This window comes from Rhineura floridana, chromosome 4, assembly GCF_030035675.1.
Source record: "Rhineura floridana isolate rRhiFlo1 chromosome 4, rRhiFlo1.hap2, whole genome shotgun sequence".
NCBI lineage: Eukaryota > Metazoa > Chordata > Lepidosauria > Squamata > Rhineuridae > Rhineura > Rhineura floridana.
The window spans coordinates 43,010,202-43,016,747 of NC_084483.1; positions in this window are offsets into that span (position 1 = coordinate 43,010,202).

The window sequence follows — 6,546 nt, forward strand, 5'->3', positions numbered from 1 at the left end:
GCAGCTGTTGCATCCAACAGTTTTCATTTAGCAGAACAAAAACTATTCTTATTGCTTCTGTTTGGAATGTTAATCTGCAAAACGTATTTCAGTCTTTATTTTGTTGGCAATGTGAAGTAGGTCACTATTATTTGTCTGGAGTTGATCTGGAACAAAGATCAGAAGCATTGGTATTTATCAATTGCATCTTCTATTTCTTGAAGGTCAATCCCTGCCTGGTGTCACATGGACTGGTACAGTGGACAAGTTAGCTAAAATGACCTCAAGCTAATGCATCTCAAGCTAAAAATGCAGGAAGCACATTGTAACTGAGAAGAAATCAAGTACTCTGTTAGTCCTACATTCTATTACATTTTTCCAGTACCTGCTAGAGACAGAATGCTGGTGAATGATTAATCCATTCCAGTGAAGTTGTTTTTATGTTCTTACATGGAATTATTAATCTGGAAGTAAACTTCAGGGAGTGGCAGGTAGCTTGAATAATGAGTTATATAAATGTCCATGTTGTGAGATATTTGGCTGGCTGAAGAAAATGGTGTCACCTAATTTTGTTAATTCAGCCTCATTTTGCTCTGTGAAGATTTGTTGTTACCGAACGATTAGGTTACTGACATGTATAACCTCCTTACCTTCATCTGCCATATCAGAGTTACTCATGACTTTTCATTGCTCAACCGTGCCTACAAGCTAATTCAACCAAAGCAATGACTCAATTCTAGTTGCATTTGCATGGTATGTGACTGTAATGCTTGTGAACATCATTCTTCCAAATGGTCATAAGCATCCATTCCTTAATCTCAAGGCCATTTCACACATTACATGACAGCTAATCTGAGTTTATCGATGAGTGCAGCAGCAAATCTGATGAATGTGCCCCACGTGATACTACATTTGTCATATTCACTTTACGTTTTAAGGTGCATACACTAAAAACAGTAAAGCCTTTAAGGAGTGCTCCAAATGATTGTTTACTTAAATTAAAAACCAGATATATCAACAATTAGGGTGCTGTAACATAAAAAGCTGCCATGCACTGACTCAGACCATAGGTCCATCTAGCTCAGTATCATATACACTGACTGGCAGTGACTCTCCAGAGCTTCTGACAGGAGACATTCCCAGCCCTGCCAAGAGATACTGGTGATTGAACCTGGGACTTGCATGCAAAGCAGATGCTCTACCACTGAACTATGGTGCATATCACACAACAAGTGCCAAATTGCATGTGATTGGGATATCCATGATCTGATATCCTGGTGTTTTTCTTTCATTAAAGCAGCCACAGGGGGCCTTGATTTGGATCAGGAATAGGCAGTGGACTGGATTAACATAAGAAGAAGTGCCCTGCTAGATAAGATCAAAGGGTTCCTTTTCTCACAGGGGCCATCCAGATGCCTATGAGAAGCAACAGTACTCTTCCCACTTGTGATTCCCAGCAACTGGTAAATAGCCATCATGACTAGTTCCATTTTTAGCTTTATTCCCCATGAATTTGTCTAAACCTTCTTTAAAGCCATTCAACTTGGTGGCCGTTACTATATCATGTGGGGCTGAAGTCCATAGAACAAGCACCTCCATTTGTCTGTCCTTTACCCCTGCAATTTTCCCAAATTAAATTTCTCTGCAAGCTGCTCATAACTTTGGAAAAGGACAAAGGCCTGTACCATACAAGTAAGTCCCCCCCCAAGAAAAAACAGTGGTTAAAAGCAGCTGGGAGGATGAGAGGTGTCCCCAATCCCCATCTCACAGAGCCAGTTTAGGAGGATACCACAGTCAATGGTATCAAAAGCTGCTCAGATAATAAGTAAGGGTCATACTCCCCCTGTCCTCCCAGATTGGAATGGCTCAAGATAATCAGTTTCATCCAAGACTATTTGCAACTGTTGTGCCACAACACTCTCAGTCACCTTCCCTCAAAAGAGGGTATTTGCATCCTCTTGCAATAATTGTCACAAACCAATGGGTCTAAGGTTGCATTTTTCAAGTGTGGTCAGATCACAATCTCTTTCAAGACAGCTAGGACCTCATAGGATTCATTAACCATAACCTGGATCCACCCAGTCATACCGCCTCAGGAATCTTTAATAAGCCAAAAGGGGCAAGGGAACACGTTGTTGCCTGCATCTTCACAAGCACCTTGTCCACATCATCAGGCCACATCAACTGAAATGGATCCCAAGATGTTGCAGCAGACATTGTGTTGGACACCTCACTGGAGAGATTGCTATACAGGAGAGTGACTTTACTCTCGAAGTGTCTTGCAAATAAGTCACAGTGGGCTTCCAAAGGGTCTAAAACTCCATTCCTTGGAGTAGACATAAACAGACCCCAGAATGAGTGTACACAATATGGGCATCAATGGCTCACCACCTTTAGCTCTCCATAAAAGCTATCAACTGTTTCTTCCCCTACCACAAGCAGCTGTATATTCTTCTGAAATCCTGTAAGATTTAGATTGTTCTTGTTCGGTGCAGCCAACTCCTCTAATATCCATTAATATTTTTGCTTGTCTGTAATTGTGTGCCACATTTGGTTGAATCCGTCTTTTAAAAAAAAAAAGTTTAAATGTTGAAGATTATGCTGCAGAGAATTGTTCATTCTTCTGCAAATGTCTCAGCTCAAGCCTGAGTCTTCCTCTATAATCAATTTATGAACAGAATGAAAGAGAAATCGTTCTTTGAACCCATTCATCCTCTTCCATCAAAGGAGAAGAAGTTAATCATCTCACACTGAGCATAATATACAGAGGCTGCATGCACTGTCCTAATTACGCAGAAGTAATTACAAAAGAACTTGAAACATAATCCAGACCTGTCATCTGGAGGAAAAGAAATGTTGATCCCATTGGGAATCACAGCCACTCATTTTAGGACTAAATATGGCTATTTCTTAAAATAGCACATTGTTTCTTTTATTGGACCAGCTTGTCCCATCTGGCATGTAATCATGGTTGGCGAAGAAAAGAAATGCATTTTGGGACCCAAAATGCTTCCATTTTACATACTAATTATACACCCCAGGATATGGCAAAGGAAAGTAGTTACATTCAGGACATTATTTACAAGGGATTCATATATATTTTACAAGTGATATATCTATCAGTAAATTTAACTTAAATGTACCCTTTTTTTTTTAAGTGTTCGGATCTACGTTGGATTTCTCTTTAGTAACACTCACAAAATATGCGTTCCAAACCAAATGTTTTATTTGGGGAGGGGGTGAGTGAGAAAGTTGCTTTGCTTGTGAACTGAAAATGCTTTTTTTTTTTTTTTTTACTATCCTACGGGCCCCTAAGAGGGTTTCCCAACTTTGGCTCCAACTTCAGAGGAATCTCCGACCTCAGACTCTAGACGCACTTATGGTTATAGTGGCTTCATTGCTTCTTCACCTCTGTTTTTTTAATTAGGTACACACAACATTTGTCATGCTGCACCCGCTTTTAATCCAAAATCTGGGATTTTTGAGATCGGACGCATTTCCCCTTCAAGCCAGCTTCACACCAACTTCAAACCTGTTTGGTCGGTCAGTGTCATGAGCCTGTGGAAAGGGAGTAGAGCAATGAGGACGACAAGGAGGAGACAGACTTGGAGTAGGGGGAAGGCTCTGGTGACATGCATTCAGACATGGTTGAGTTTGAAGGCTCTTGTGTTGCTGACAGTGACAGCTCCACCACTGTCGATCCAGTTACCACTGCTGAAGTGCTGCCTGATCAGGAAATTGTCTCTCCACCTTCCCTTCACCCCCCTTCCTCACTCACCCTGCCATTGCCACCACGTAGCCCTCCTCCTGAGGAGGAGGAGGAGGGCCTTGCCGACATGGTCCAGCTGCTCTCACCTCGTAGGCTGTGGCACCGGCAGGCTCAAAGGCTTCCCACTGTCCCTCTGAGGAGGAGCACTGGCATGCAGTCCCAACTGTGACACTTTTCTCATGTAATCGGAGAGCCCGCCCATCCTTACTTAAGGCTACTAAGAAGGTGTGTCTAACTGCTGCAACAATGTCTTAGTGTAGTCGTGCCTAGCTATTCCTAGCAAAGATGCTGAATCTTGTGTAACTGGTAAGCTGATTGATGAAGCACTCTGAACTGAAATTTTCCATTAAACCTATTTTTTTTAAAGCACATCTTTGCGTCTACATCTGACTTTGACTGGTTCAGGCAGGACAATCAATCTGTTGTAACTCTAAGGTGTGTCCAGTGGAAACACTTTGCTGTGGGTGGTTTTAAAAGGTCTGACATCAGCAGCGGGGCTAGGTTTATTCCAATCAAACAATAAAGATGTGTACAGGCGAATGGAGATTTGTTTCAAACGGCATCCAGACAAAAAAAGTCTCACTGCTTTTTAAGCAGCTAGTGTGCATGTAGCCCCGATGTTGGATTCCCTTTCCCAGCTTCTGTGGAAACTTTCACAACCCTTACCCTACCAGTGTCAGAGCTCTGGTGTCAGTAGGGCCAAAAAGGGAGTGTGGTGGGGCAAATCAAGGGAAAGGTTGGTTCTGAAGGATCCCATGGCTTCTCAGTCCCCCCAACAAACCAGGAAGAAAACTATGCCAGCCCAGGACTTGCCATAGCTCACTCCTATTTATTTCCTTCTCATTGGGAACAATGGGAGGGAAACTATAAAAAAGAATAAATTTAAAATGAAAAGGGTTGGAGGAGCGCTTCTTCATCCTCACCTCCAACCTGCCAAAGTGAGCCCTGCAGAGAACCTTTGGTTCTCCTTCACCCTCTACCACCTTAGGATTGCATTCTAAGTAAAGATCGTCTTACCCTTTATATACCCAGTCAATTGCTGTGCTGGCACAAGATAGCATCTTATCAAGAGGTCCTTTCTGCACAACATAGGAAGCGGACCTTTACTGCTGTGGCACTGACCCTCTGGAATTCCTTCCCCTTAAGTATTAAACAGGCACCATCTCTGTTATCTTTTTGGCACTTATTGAAGACCTTCCTTTTTCAAGTAGAGACATTATCCCAGTCAGTGCCTGTGTTGGATTTGCTTTTTCAGATGTTTTTAAAGCTTTTCTTTGAAATATGTTTTGTTTTAATATGTTTTTAAGATGTTTTAAAATGTTTTTAGTGTTGGCCACTCTGAGCTCCTTCTAGGAAGAAGTGAGATAGATAGATAGATAGATAGATAGATAGATAGATAGATAGATAGATAGATAGATAGATAGATAGATAGATAGATAGATAGATAGATAGATAGATAGATAGATAGATAGATAGGCAGTAAACATGATGGGCAGTAAACAAACATGAAGAACAAGAGACTTTTATGACAGCCTGTTAGATTCCCTGGTGGATTATGAATTAAGAAGACCCCCCCCCCCAGGGATTCAGTCCCTGAATTTTATGAATCTAATCCACTGGCTCTATATTGAATTGGATGTAGATGCCATGGAGTCTTGGGTGATTCTAAATGGATCTCTCTCTCTCTCTCTCTCTCTCTGATCATGTGCTGTCCTGAAGCACTCCCTGGCATGGTTTCCCCTTTCTCAAACATACCTTGGTGATGGGCGGGGTGGCCAAGATAGCTCGATAGTGGTACTAAGATATCACGGCTTAGGTTGCAGATGCTGCTGCAAGCTATTTTCCCCATCGTTCCCAGTATTTCTGGATCATGCTGAGCATGCTCATGGCAGCATCCATTCCAGAGAAGCTGAAAAGCATGCGGAATATAGTTTCCATTGTTTCTGCTGTGGCTGGATGTTGTGCACATGCTTGAGGCAGCATGTGCAAGGCCCTACTGTGGTTACTGCCACAAACTCTCACCACTCCTCCCATGCTCTGCTCCCAGTAAGTAAGGGAAAAGAGGGCAGAGATAAGGGCAACATGATAAGGCCTCAGTCCACGCTAGATCGAAATCCTTCCCCCATAAATTTCTTTGTTGTAATTTTTTATTTTAAAATGCTTTTCAAATATATTTTGTTTTTATTATTAAAAAGATGCTGAGCTAGTACATGTTGCAGTGTGTCATTGGATGACAAGTCCATGCAGTAGTTGAGCACATGTTTAGCTATAGTGCCACCTTTTTAAAGCCTATGAAAGAAAACATAAGGGGCAGCTGGTGAGAAGGTTCCTTGTTATTGGAATGTTTCACCACAATCATGGTCAAAGAGGTTGCATCTTTCCCCATTCTGTTGTTCTACTCCTGACTTCCCCCCTACATACCTTTTAACAATCAACCTCTTGTTTACTACTCATTTTCCACAGTCCACTCACGATACCTCCTGAGGCCTACATGTTTACAAAACAACATGAAGTGGGGTTGTAATATAATACGTGAGATCTCTCTCATTGGGAGGTCTGGAGGCTTACAACAACATCTCTCATCAACCGACTACAAATGTTTCATTCTCTTACCCAAACATCTGGGATGATGAGGAAACGTCTTCCCAGTATTTAAAAAGCACTGCTCAACCTATAGAAATTCTAAAATGCATAGAAAGAAAATGAATTCTTGTGCATTTATATTTTTATTATTTATTTTATTTATTAGGAGAGTGTATACCCCTGATCCCTTTCAATCAATAAAGTTTTTGGCCAAT